Below are 14,239 nucleotides of genomic sequence, written 5' to 3' on the forward strand. Positions count from 1 at the left end.
GAATAGGCAGCTTCTCATAGTATAAAATATAGCCAAACGACAGCTTAGTAGAAGTTTGATTTGGGAGACCTGGTCAAGAATCCAGTTGTTGCCATAACCACTGCCGATTCCGAAAATCACGAGCCAAATAGGCCTTGAAGGATATCAAGGTCTAATATCTAGACTCACTTTCTCCTATCAATAAGAGACATGTGACCCACATGTGACCCACTCTGATCCACAATCTATAATCATTTTCAACAACCCAACATCAGCATAAATAGAGTAAGCTCAGCTCGAGGTAAACATGTTTATTTTTCACATTTATATTACGGCTTTAAATTAGTGATTGTGATTATCCTCTAGTATTCTCCACAAATTGCTTTAGGCATCGGAGCGGGTTCGTCATACATACGGCCCCCCTTTAACTTTGCTTCTCTGCAGTTGCAGGTTGACACGTGAACTTTCAGAAATCAGCAACATCAAATTGGTGTGATGAGCGTGGACTGATACAATGATGACTCGTTTAAGCAGTTATATCGAAATCCCTTCCACCATGCACTCCCCACAACGGAAATCTAGAGAAACACCGAAGAAGAAATGCGTTGGAATCATATGGTCAATAATGACCCAATCCTAGAAATGGTGGAAGAATGGGAAGCCCTAGAGCCTGGGCAACAAAGGCTCTTAGGCGCAATCTCACGGTGCCTGACAGAAAACCTTAATTTTGTTCAAGCGGTCATCAACATTATGAGGCAAGAGCATGCCATCAAAATGGCAGCGGTAATAGAAAAACTGGTGATATGAGAAGAAACATTGAGGTACATGAACAAACCTGAAGACACCAAGTGCTCGACTGGACACCACATTGTCCGAAGCTGCTACCGCCGACATGACAGTTCTCCGAAGAGTCGAAGGAATGATCTGTATACCCAATCCAATGGGAAAGGAGCGTCTCCAGTATGGCGCCCCTAGACCTGGACTCCTCTTCTATGCAACATATGCGAGATGGATCAATCTCCTTTGAGATCGGTCCAGGCAAGAGAAGGAAGACACCAGACTCCAACCCTTGACGGACTCGTCACCGGTTGGTAGAATCCTGGTGAGTCGGCCAAGAAAGAGCGGCCGAGCCCCCAACCTAAGAGCGTCGAGCATTGAAAGAAGAGGACCTCCCGATCAAAGATGAGGACGTAGAGGCTAAACTCGAGGCAATACGAAAGGAGCTTGACAAGCTCAAGAGCACCATTGCTGAGGCAAGATCGATGGTGAACATCCTAACATCACAAAAGTAGAAATACCTATGTGCAAGAAAATCATGAGGGAACCGATGCCCTAAGGGTTCAAACACCCACCACTGAAGGAGTACGATAGGACAACTGACCCCACTACTCTTGTGAAGAACTTTAGGTAAGCTATGGACACTACCACGACAACTGACGTTGTGATGTGCCGCATATTTCCTACAACCCTAAAAGGTTCTACTTCTTATTGATACAAGTCTTTAGGACCGAAAACCATCATCGGCTTTAAGCAGATGTCTAAACACTTCGTTGATTGATAGCTCCCTATTTTATAGAGTTTTTAGGATTGTTTTAGATTGTTTTCGCTTTGTTTCCATTCGAATCTAGTACTATTTTGTTACCTTTTAGTTAAATTGCATATTTTCCTTTAATTATGGCAGTTTCGGTGTTTTCAGGGATTTCCAGGTGCTATTCGAGCATTTCCGAACCAGGCCCGAGCTAATTGGAGCATTTTTGGACTATAAAGGACCTTCAGAGCACTCTCGGGATTCGTTAGGGACCATTAGAGCGTATTTAGGAAGCCTAGGGACCTAAACAGACAAAAGCCGGAGTAATATTGCCCCATATGGGACCTATCTCGTCGAGACATTACATGTCTCGTCGAGACACCCATTGTCTCGACGAGACGAGGCGGTGTCGATGGTTCCCAAAGGGAACCATCGCGTGGCGTCTCGATGAGACACCAACTGTCTCATCGAGACATCCACTCATCTCACCGAGACACCTCCTATCTCGGTGAGACGAGACGGTGGGAAGCAATATCCTAGTGTCTCCTTGCCTATAGGATGCGATTTTTGCCCTGGAAATTTCCAAAAACTCCCCTGACACTGCTGAGCACTATAAATAGAGCTTACATCTTCTATTTTAGGGTTCCTCTTTTCTTTTTCCTTCTCCTCTTCCCTTTTTCTTTTCCTTTTTTCCTTTTTTCATAATTTATTTCCATTGTAATTTGTTTTAGCTTCTTGAAGATTGTTAGAGGAGAGTTCTCTAGCTTTTTGTAATCAGAATCGGACAAAACCGGGTTTTAGACTTCTAACTCCTTATTCTGTCTTATACTTTTACTATTTCAAATTAATGATGATTCCTGTTGATATTCTGTGCTTTAATTTTGTGGTTGGTTTATTTATGAACTAATCCCCATCCAATCTGGGATGGGGATGAGATTGATTGTGTAAACTATGTATGATTAGGGATTTAGGGTTTATGGAATTGTTTCAAATTGATCAGACTATGCATGCTTAATGTCCTAGATTTACCAGGGACATGATTATTGCTAGAATGAGATTCGATGATGATCAACTAACATGATATTCATTTATGTGAAACTTAATGCCTTGAACCTGATAAATATAGGATTATAGATAGATAGGACACCTGACCAAGGAGACTATTTAATCCGAACTAGTATAGTTTGACCTCGCTAGAGACCACTAGGAGTACAGTCTAGTGGTTGGGCTACGAATTTAGCCTTAATCACCGTAGAACCTAATGCTTTGCATGACCTAGGTTATATGCCTAATCAAGCCGTTAACCGAAGGCATGTGAATAGACTACATGAGATTGGCCATCTACACATCGTTAACTTGGTGATTACCGTCAATTATCGTTAGGACATAAACCTGAATCCCCGTAAACTATACATGGAATCCAATTAAGAGAATCCCCATCTTAGATTGTTTCATCCATTAATTCTAATTCTCTCCTATTCATACCTTTTATTTTAGTAATTTATTTACATAATCACTCCACAAACTTATTCAACCTTCTGAACAATTACATTGGCTTCCTGAGGTCTACTAGTTGTGATAAATAGTCATTGTGGTTCGATCTCGTGCTTAGCACTTTATTACTTGTTGTGATAGGATACACTTGTCCTATTAACCACTATACATTTTACGAACATCAAGTTTTTGGTGCTGTTGCCCGTGACTATTTTTGTTTATAACTAGTTTACACTTTGAAAAAGGTTGATATAATTGTTTGAATTTCTAAGAATCGAGGTTCTGGGAATCACTCATCATTGCATCTTGATTCTTAAGTTGAACTTGTTCTTGCAGGTCGAGAAAGGAGGAGACAATGGCTGAAGATTTGTCAATCATGGAGCTGTTAAAGGCAAAGCGGCCTACAAATACCTCTGGCATCCTCGATCCGGCAATAACAGTGGCATCATTTGAAATTAGACCTGCAATGATCCAGATGATTCAGAACTCGGGATAGTTTGGTGGGGATTATTACGAAGATCCCAATTCACATGTTGACAAATTCGTGGAATACTGCAGCACTTTCAAATGCAAAGACGTTACATCTGAACAGATTTTTCTGAAACTGTTTAGATTCTTTCTGAAAGAAGAAGTTGCAGAATGGCTACAATCACTCGAGCCAGGCTCTCTCACTGATTGGGACACTACAGTATCAGCATTCCTAGTGAAGTACTTCCCACCATCAAAGACTGCACAATTTAGAAGCGACATCACTTCCTTTAGGCAGTCCGACAGTGAAAACCTGCATCTAGCCTGGGAGAGGTTCCAAAAATTGTTAAGGCGATGCCCCCACCATGGCTACAAGAAGTACCAACTTGTTGATATGTTCTACTCAAGAATATCTCCCGTCAACCACGCCTCCTTGGATGCAGCAGCAGGAGGAAATCTATTCAACAAGACTGCAGTCCAATCGTACAATCTGGTGAAAGAGTTAGCTGAACGGAGTGCATGTTGGCAAGTAGAGAAGCCGGCTTCGAGAAGAGACACAACAGCTGAGGAGATCCCCAAGATACCTTCAGAATATAATCCTCAGATAACAGCACTAACAGCAAAGGTGGATATGCTGGTAGCTCACATGAAAGCACCAGAACCAGTATTGAGGTGTGAGTTTTGCAGCAGAGGGCATAAGAACGTAGAGTGCCCGATGGTACTGGAATAGATCCACTATCTCAAGTAATATGGATCATATAGTGCACATTGGAAGCAGGACAAGTATCAAGGCTCAGATGGGGAGATTGAATTGGAGAGAAATATAGACGCCCTGAGGGAGGTCCTGAGCACCATGGAAGGTAGGCTGGCACACAATGAAGCTTTCTGCCAAAGACTTCAAACACAGATCAGCAGATTAGCACTATCAGAGGAGGAAGCAAAAGCAATCACGCCTCAGTAAGACGAGGTGCCTAACCCTATTCCTAGTATTATCACATCCACCCCGTCTGCTCCCCAGGTAAGTGCTTTTTTGATCCAAATTCAATTGCTGATATTGCCTTGCAACCAACACAGGTTACTTTGCCTTACCCTAATTCTAGGAGAGCTAAGTTAGAGAAGGATTATTCCAAGATGTTAAATGTGTTTAAAAAAATAGAAATTAACCTCCCGTTTCTTGAACTTCTTGAGAATATGCCTGTGTGTGATTTTTTTTAAAAGAACTGATCTCTAAAAAGAGAAAATTAGGAGATCATGAAACTGTAATGCTAAGCCAGGAGTGTTTTGCAATGCTAACAAACCCGTTACCAAAAAAATCTAAGGATCCTGGTAGTTTTAGCATCCCTTGTACAATAGGCAAGGTTCACTTTAAACGTGCTTTATGTGAACTTGGTGCAAGCATTAATCTTATGCCTTTGTCTATTTACAGGAAATTAGGAATCGGAGACCCAAAACCTACATCAGTCACAATTCAGCTGGCTGATAGGTCGATAAGGCGTCCGATTGGAGTGGTAGAAGACCTTTCGGTCAAGGTGGATCAGTTCATCTTTCCAGTTTACTTCGTGATCATGGATATTGAAGAAGATGATTAGGTCCCTATCTTATTAGGGAGGCCTTTCCTCGCCACTGGTCGGACACTGATCGATGTTGAAGGGGGTAAACTGATTCTCCGGTTGCAAAATGAGGAAGTAGAATTCAATATTTTAAAATCTATGAAATTTATTATTGATGATGAATGTTGTAATTTTTTGAGCCTAACTGACTCCTTGGTTGAGAATGCTTTCCAGGAAATTGAAGACAAGAATTTGAATATTGAACTAGCGGAGGAGGAGCCATCAGATTTGGAAATTGAGGCAGAAGGTAAAGAGGGTTGTAATTGGGCCCGACACGATGAGCTCCTAGATAGAGAAACCAAGACGAGGCCTAAGACCTCAATTGAAGAACCACCCACCCTCGATCTCAAACCCTTACATGCACATTTAAAATACGTCTTTTTAGCACCTCCTATCCATTTACCTGTAATTATTTCTGCTGAACTCACAAGTCCTGAGGAAGATCGCTTGGTGGAGTTCTTAAGAAAGCACAAAGGAGCCTTTGGATGACAAATGTTTGACATCAAGGGAATCAATCCGTCTCTCTGTGAACACCGGATCTATATGGAGGATAAGGTGAAGCCGACTGCCCACCACAGAGAAGACTCAACCCCAAAATGAAAGAAGTAGTGAAGGCTGAAGTCATCAGATTGCTTAATGCAGGGATGATCTATCCAATATCTGACAACCAATGGGTGAGTCCCGTGCATATGGTACCAAAGAAGGGCGGAACAACGGTGACAATGAATGAAAAGAATGAACTAATTCCAGTGCGGAAAACTACTGGGTGGCGAATGTGCATGGACTACAGGAAATTGAACGACGCCACCAGGAAGGATCATTTCCCTCTTCCGTTCATTGATCAGATGCTTGAGCATATGGCATGTAAGTTTTTCTTCTGTTGTGTGGATGGGTATTCGGGCTATATGCAAATAACAGTGGATCCTGACGATCAAGAAAAGACCACTTTCACTTGCCTTTTTGGAACATTTGCGTATAGACGGATGCCCTTTGGGTTATGTAATGCACCTGCTACATTTTAGAGGTGTATGACAGCTATTTTTTCTGATATGATAGAAGAGTTCATGGAGGTCTTTATGGATGATTTTTCTGTATTTGGGACTACTTTTGATAGCTATTTGCATAACTTAGGATTAATGTTGCAAAGATGTGAGGACACTGATCTGGTCCTAAATTGGGAAAAGTGTCAATTCATGGTCACTGAGTGTATAGTTTTGGGACATAAGGTGTGACGGAAGGGGATTGAGGTAGATCCTGCTAAAATTGAGGTCATTGAAAAATTACCTCCCCATTCCAATGTCAAAGCAGTTATGAGCTTTTTAGGCCATGCTGGCTTTTATAGGCGCTTTATTAAAGATTTCTCTAAAATTGCTAGGCCTCTGACCCAACTGCTGCTAAAGGATTCAAATTTTGTTTTCACACCTGAATGTCTTGATTCTTTTAACACTTTAAAAGACAAATTGATTAAAGCTCCCATCATGGTTAATCCCAACTAGGATTTACCATTCGAGCTTATGTGTGATGCCAGTGACACGGCTGTAGGTGCATGCTTAGGTCAAAAAGTGGATAAAACTTGCCAACCCATTTTATATGCTAGTAAAACTCTTAATGACACTCAATTGAATTACACTACCACAAAAAAAGAGTTACTAGCTATGATTTTTGCACTTGACAAGTTTCGTTCGTACTTGGTGCTTTCCAAAATTATTGTATACACTAACCATGCTGCACTGAGGTATTTGTTCTCAAAACAGGATGCCAAACCTAGGCTCCTTAGGTTGATTCTGTTACTATAGGAATTTGATCTGAAGATATGAGATAAGAAGGGAGTTGAAAATGTGGTTGTTGATCATCTCTCCCGGTTAGAACAAGAGGAGGTGGATACATACATTGATGCAGACATCCAAGAGACATTTCCCGACGAGCACTTACTGGCAATTAGACATGTCCCTTGGTTTGCTGATTTTGCTAACTTCCTTGTAGGAAAGGTGATCCCTCCAGAGCTCTCCTACTAGTAGAGGAGAAAGTTTCTGCACGACGTAAAACAGTACCTTTGGGACAATCCCTACCTATTCAAGGTTTGTGGAGACAACATCATCCGCCGGTGTATTACTGAGGAGGAGATAACATCTGTCCTTGCATTTTGTCATTCCAGAGAGGTAGGTGGCCACCACGGTGCGGATAGGACAACAACTAAGGTACTCCATAGTGGGTTCTACTGACCCACCATCTTCCATGATGCTTTTGATTTCGTTAAAAATTGTAATAAGTGTCAACGAACGGGAAACATTTCTCAGAGACATGCCATGCCTATGAACCCAATACTGGTATGTGAAATTTTTTATGTTTAGGGGATAGATTTCATGGGACCTTTTCCGAAATCGTTCAATAATGAATACATCCTTGTAGCCGTGGACTACGTTTCTAAATGGGTGGAGGCTGTAGCCTTACCTAGTAATGATGCGCGAGCTGTCATCCGATTCTTGCAAAAGAATATTTTCACATGGTTTGGATTTGAACTTTCTCAAAAGCTTCTGACTTATGCTTCATCAAGCAGATGTATCAATATCTGGTATGATCATCTTATGACTACACACATCTGAATGTATTAGTCCTAGAGTGTCTGATACACGTTCTCCTTTATTGTTAAAGGGTGTCTTTGTCATCCTACCTTTAAACAAGACTTACATGTGCCCATTGATTCAAAATCAACTGAGTCTATAAGCCCATCTTGATGCAGCTTAGACATATGTTTCTCGTTTATATGGCCTAGGTGACATTTCCACAAGTAAGTTGAATTATCTATCTTTTAATTCCAAATGTAAAAGCACCATCCTGACGCTTCTTTTAGACAGAGTCTAAGTACTTCTTACAGTTCCTCTTCCAATTCTCTTCTTTACCATATTGGTGGCATTCCCTACTTGCTTTTATTAACTTGAGTTTAATGCATTTGTTCTTCTTGGAATCTTTAGAATTGGGAAACTTCCCTTTTCTCTTGTGAGATCCCTCAATAACAAGTGCTGACATCACTTTCTCTTAAGATTTGGGCTCAACTGACTTGAGCATATTCAAGAGATCTTCTATAAAGGTCTCTGAGTTATTCATCTGACAGTTCATGATGAACTTATGAATAAATCTCCATGAGGGATCGTAGAACTAAGTCGACACTTAATTCATTATCCATTACAAATCTAATACTAGAAATCTTTGGTGATGTAGTCAATCGTCTTGACACGAAGTGCCATAGCTGCAAGTGTGATACATCCTATACGTTCTTCATTTGATTGGTGCTTCCGGTAAACATCAATCTTCTTGACATGAGCATCATCAATAAGGACACTTGGGTATCAGCGTATCTTAATACATACCCAATCTTTTCGAACTTCAAAATAATTTTGATGGTGGGTATCAGTGTATCTTAATACATACCCAACAATTTCGAACTTCAAAACAATTTTGATTTTGCCAAAGTAGTCGGTGAATTTTGAACTATTCAATTTGTTATCGGTTAAAATATTATGTAGATCCATTTTAGATATGATGATTCAGAGTATTTATTTTAACTTGAGAGTGAGATAGACTGACGTATGTTATTCATTTGCTTTAACGTATATCAATTTAAAAAATAGGACTTTTAATTCATTTTAAATTGATTCCACTATTTTGCCAAATTAATAACCCTCCATATTAATTCGAAGAATTTCACAAATCCTTTAGTGACCTAGGATCCTAACTCCTGAAATTTCACATTGAGTTTGCTCAACAAGCTAGTCTCATTTGTTAGGTAGATTCATGTAATCAATCACATCAACAATGTGATTCCTAGGTTATTGGGTTACTAACCACATTAGTAACTAATATGCATTTATATTAATCCCAACCATATTGCTCATTAGTTTATAACAACATGAGTTTGCTCATCCAATTATTATAATCTAATTTAAGTATTGCCACATATTCGTAAAAACAATTTTTCAATAATTCAGGTGTTACCCATAAAATCCGAGCTTGAGTTTGCTCAACAACCCAAAGTCCCCAGATACTACCGGGTGAATTATAATTTTAGGGATGGGCAACCGATTTTAATAACTTGCTTATTTACTTAACTTTTGATTAGTGAGGGATTTTTATTTTAAGTCTCATAATCTAACCTAGTATTGATTTGCTTTAGCATACATCAGACACATACAATTTACATTGGTAGTTATGGACATATCATCTAAATTATTCCGTTGAGCCAGAAACGGAATAAAGGTCATCCTAGGGTAAATACTAACTATTACAATTATCCTTCAAGTCCTCCGTCTTTTCCTTGGCGCTTTGAAATTACATCAATATAAATTTCTATACTACTAAAGAAAACTTCAACTAATTTGAAGGGAATTAGATGAGAAGAGAAATTACAATAGAGAGTAGATAAGACAGGACACACATGTTCTATTTTCCAAAAATATCAAAAGACTAAATAGAGGGTTCAAATATGTACATAACTCCAAACATGCAAAGACTCAATTAAATAAATTTAATTGGTTGATTACATAAACCCTTTATGTAATATTTAAGTTAATCAAATTAAACCTTTAAATTAATAATACTTTCAATTTAGTCCTTTAATTAACTTTACTATCAAATTAACCTTTAATTAAATTTTGTATATTTTATATTTTATTCTAATTAAAATATATCAAATATAAACTTAATTAGACACTCAAAATATTTTTTTTTTGATAGAAATTGGGACGAGACAGAGACACTCAAAATATAACTATACAAAAAATTAATTATTTGTGTTCAATTATTTTACCAAACTTATTTAACATGTTTCATTCAACTGTATCACATACAAATAATTAAACATCAAATAACTTTGTAAAATCAATTCCAAAACACAAAACTTTTAAGACGAGAGATTATTAAATTATTGTGTTTAACTATTTTACCGAAACTGTTTAACGTGTTCAACTAATATATCGAATATAATTATCAAGCACAAAAACGGTTTGTAAAATTAAATTAGAACACACATAATTACCATTTCCTTTATTAATTATAACAATTATAAATTAATAAACTTATATGGGCTGATTCGTTGTTTCAAACTTTTATTTTGTATCAATGAAATAATTCGTCTAATTAACCGTATCAAAATATCTTTAGTTAGACAACTCAATTCAATCTATACAATTTAAATTAGACAACGATAAAAAAAACAAGTGGATCAATTAATTCTATATATTAATTTTAGTTTTCTGGAAAAACCAAAATATTTTTGAAATATTCAGAAAATAAAATAAACGTGACGGAAGCGAAAACCGGGTTCGTCCACGTTGCGGATCGCATCCGCGACGAAGGGCAGCATTGCTGCCAAAAGTGGCAGCAATGCTGCCGCATACACAGTGTATGCGAAATCAGCAGCAGCTCATAAAGAGCTACTGCCTTCGATGTTTAACTTTGAGTTGCTGCCAACATCTATGCATTATTTTTTTTTTGTTTATTTTAAAAACTTTAATTCTGTTTTGTTTAAACTAAAATTATGTTTTAAATCAAAACTCTTTTAATTAAAACTTAACTTTTTAATTTCGTATATATATTTATAAAACTCAGTTTATATTTATATAGCCTTTTTCAAATATATCAATAATTAATCGATTCTAACCGTTTCGCTTAAATCGTTTATCAAAATCAAAATTTTCAAAGATTAATCAAATTAATTCTTTTAACGATTCAAACGGTTAAACCCTTAATCCACAAAACACATATATCTCATATACAACCATCGTTTTAATCAACCGTTTAATTCTACAAACCCCTTTGTTAATTAACCGAATCATAAAATATCTTAATCTCGTCTTAACCATTTATCTTTAGATTAATTAACTAAATCAAATTTATTAATTAACCTAACAATAAATATATTCAATCTGATTGAAAACCCTTTTATTTACATATATGAAATGACAGATTTAACGCAGACTCTGATACCACTGAAGGAAAATAGGCAAACGTTTGGCAGCGGAAATATAAAATTTTAACCTATTTCCTTAAACCAAGATCCGTTAATCGTTATTTCATGTAAAGAGGGATTAAACATAAATACCTTTATGACGATTAATCTACCGTTGCAAACGAAGTGCCCACAACTTCAAAAGAGATGGAATCTGTCAACTAATCTGCCCCTACCCGAACAGACCTTCCAGACCTACGAATGGCAATCCTAACAGTGAAAACAAGGAAGAATATGTCTAGAAGGTCCTGTCCAAAAATCGTGACGATCTGATGGTTCAATCTCCGGGAATCCGTGAAAACGTAAACTGACCCGATGTAGGAGGAGCAAAATGAATTTCTCTCTTTTGTATGTCTTTTCTTCTTTCATGAACATAACAAAACATACAAGCAAGCGATTAGAATACAACCGATGAATAGCAATCAAATGAGATTGCCTCTAATAAATCAACATAAGATCAAGGAGAAAGAGAAAGAGATAAAATCAATCGAATGGAAGCAAGCGGTGAAATTCCGTCCTCTACTGTAGGGGTCGAAAATCTCAGTCTGCAGGATAGACTAAGGTTAGCCGAAATTTGCAATGGGAGGGGTATAAATAACCTCTTGTATCTAAACCCTAGTTAGATAGAATTAGGTTACCTATTAAGAGTTATATAATACTCTTGTTATCATTATCTATAATTATATCTAATATATAAAGATAATATTAACTTATTTAATAGGATAATAATTAGAAGCAATTTAATCTCAATAAACCTTCTAACTTAATTATCCTATAATTAATTTAATCGACAATTATAACCTAATTAAAATTGTCAAAATTAAATTAATTCCCACATAGGTCCCTACACATGAAATTTCGCCCCCTCCTTTATTTGGGTCTTAGTGGACTAAGTTGGGCTTCCATCAATTAATTAACATCCATTCATCTTTTTGGTTCCAAGTCTTATGTGTGACCCATTAGGTTCTTATTGCTACTAGCCGTATACAACCATTAAATTAATTTTCCAAAATTACATTTAATCTTTGTATAACGGAATGAGTGCGAGGACTGTGATTGGCAGAACCGTAAACATTCCTCCAGAGCTATAAGAAGACAGGTTGATTCCGTCATTAACCTTTCCGTATTAGTTATAGTATAGTTCGATCCTTTATCAACTGCATCCTTGAACAGAATCTTATGACTATGGATTATGTCAAGTCACATATAGCAAGACGTTCGTTTTACTTGTACAGGCCGAGTTAACTCCGAATAGATAGGTTAAGTGAAATCTCCATTTCAAGTCTTAATCTATCACCTTACAAGGATTTAGAGTCAAGTCTTCCACAAGCGATCCTTGGACGTATCTCCCATTTATCAAGAGTGACAAATGCTCAATCCAATGTTAACTATCCTGCAATTACTTCATGTGATACCTGTTGAGCGATTTTCGCAAGTGCACGGTATATGCTTGTAGTAATAAAAAGATATCGATCCCACAGGGAACGCTTTTCACGAAAACTTATTTTAATACAGTTTAAATTACGTCTTTAGGTTTATATTATAGAAAATCGTTTAATTGAATTGAATTGGTCAGAATCAGATGAGAAATATATGTTGAATTTAGAATACAATTCTGTCTTGAGATTTGATTACGAGACAGAAACTTTTGTGTTTAAAGTAAGAAAAGTATAAAACTTATTCACATTAAGCAAAGAAAACAACTTTAACTTTGGTAAGATTATGAACATTTAATAAATCATAAATTTGTTCAATTAACAGGCCTTGAACCGTAGAAATCTCTCTAGATCGGAGCAGATTTCTACCTTAATCAAATTGGTATTTATATCCGATAAGCCGACTCAACGATTATATCTTTCATAAAAACTAATTCTTTCAAGTGTTCAACTAAGTTTCCTTGTAATTATATGAAATTTAATACGTTTTAATTGAAACACCAGAACCTTACTTCGAAGGTAACATCAAAGTAACAACAGAAATATTTATTGAATAAAGTAAACGTTTTATTATAGAATTGTGAATCTTCACAAGTTAACAGAGAAGAATAAACATAGATATCATTTTAACTAATTTGAGTTCTGATGAGTGTCGAATGCACCAAAAATAAAATACCTACTCTTGGAATCCAAAAACTGTAGTAAACATGGATTAGGATCGAATCCACAGAGACTGGTAGAATTATAACTTTTCAAAATTAACAATTAAAAGTAAAAGGGGGGGGGGGGGGGTTTGGTTTGTAGAATGAAATAAATAGAAAATAACAAATAATAATAAAATAGGAGAAAAATTAAATAGTTGAGAAATATATATGAGAAAGATTCTAGCTAGAGGTTAGGTTTGAGTCTTGAATTTAACAATTGATCATCGATCATAGAAAATATAAATTTCAACCTTTCAAATAAATTAGCTATGGTTATTAAAAAGCATTAACAACCTATCTCTTCTTACCGATTGGACAATTAAGAAAAGTTCATTAATTTTCCCTAACCAATTAAACAATTCCAAACAAGCTTCAGAATTTAATTTGATTGAAAGCATTAAAGTATGAAAGAGATACCAATTCTACTCAATAATCACTAAAGCAGGATTATTTAAAGCATATCAATTACATTCACAACATAGGTTAAGAGCTTGTCCACAATTAACTATGTTATTTGCTACTTGCATTAGATGAATTAAACGATTACGTATTTAAACATCTAATTAGCGAAACGATTACAAGTAAATAATCAAATCAATGATTCAATTAAATCATGCAATACGAACAAGAACAGAATAGAAATTGATTACTTGAATAGATGAAAAAGATTAAGTACAGAATGATCTCCCAATTGATTGTTCAAGACCTAAAAACCTCTAGAAATTGGAAATTAGTTCATATTGGAGGAAGAAGAAGCCATGGAAGAATGATGATACATGAAAAGCCTTTGATATTTTTTTTATTGTTCTCTCTGTGTGTCTTTTTTTTTTGTGTGTCCTTCCTCCCTCAATGTGGTTCTGATTGTCTCTTCTTATAGCTTTCACAATTGTGCCTCTTGGCTTTCAGGAGAGAGAAAAAATGAATTTTATTAATTCCTCATAAAAATATTAAGAGAAACTCTCCTTTAGAATTAAACTCTAAAAGAAACTCCCTTTTAGAATTAAACTCTAAAAGAA

General features: G+C 36.5%; 1 non-coding gene across 1 annotated transcript; it reads right to left on the reverse strand.

The window, feature by feature from the left end:
• Positions 1 to 3,734: 3,734 nt before the first annotated feature.
• LOC136216233 (small nucleolar RNA R71) lies at positions 3,735 to 3,841 on the reverse strand. Its single transcript, XR_010683227.1, has one exon. It is a non-coding gene; the product is annotated as a small nucleolar RNA R71 (small nucleolar RNA).
• Between the last annotated feature and the right edge of the window lie 10,398 nt (positions 3,842 to 14,239).

Source organism: Euphorbia lathyris, chromosome 1 (genome assembly GCF_963576675.1).
Source record: "Euphorbia lathyris chromosome 1, ddEupLath1.1, whole genome shotgun sequence".
Lineage (NCBI taxonomy): Eukaryota > Viridiplantae > Streptophyta > Magnoliopsida > Malpighiales > Euphorbiaceae > Euphorbia > Euphorbia lathyris.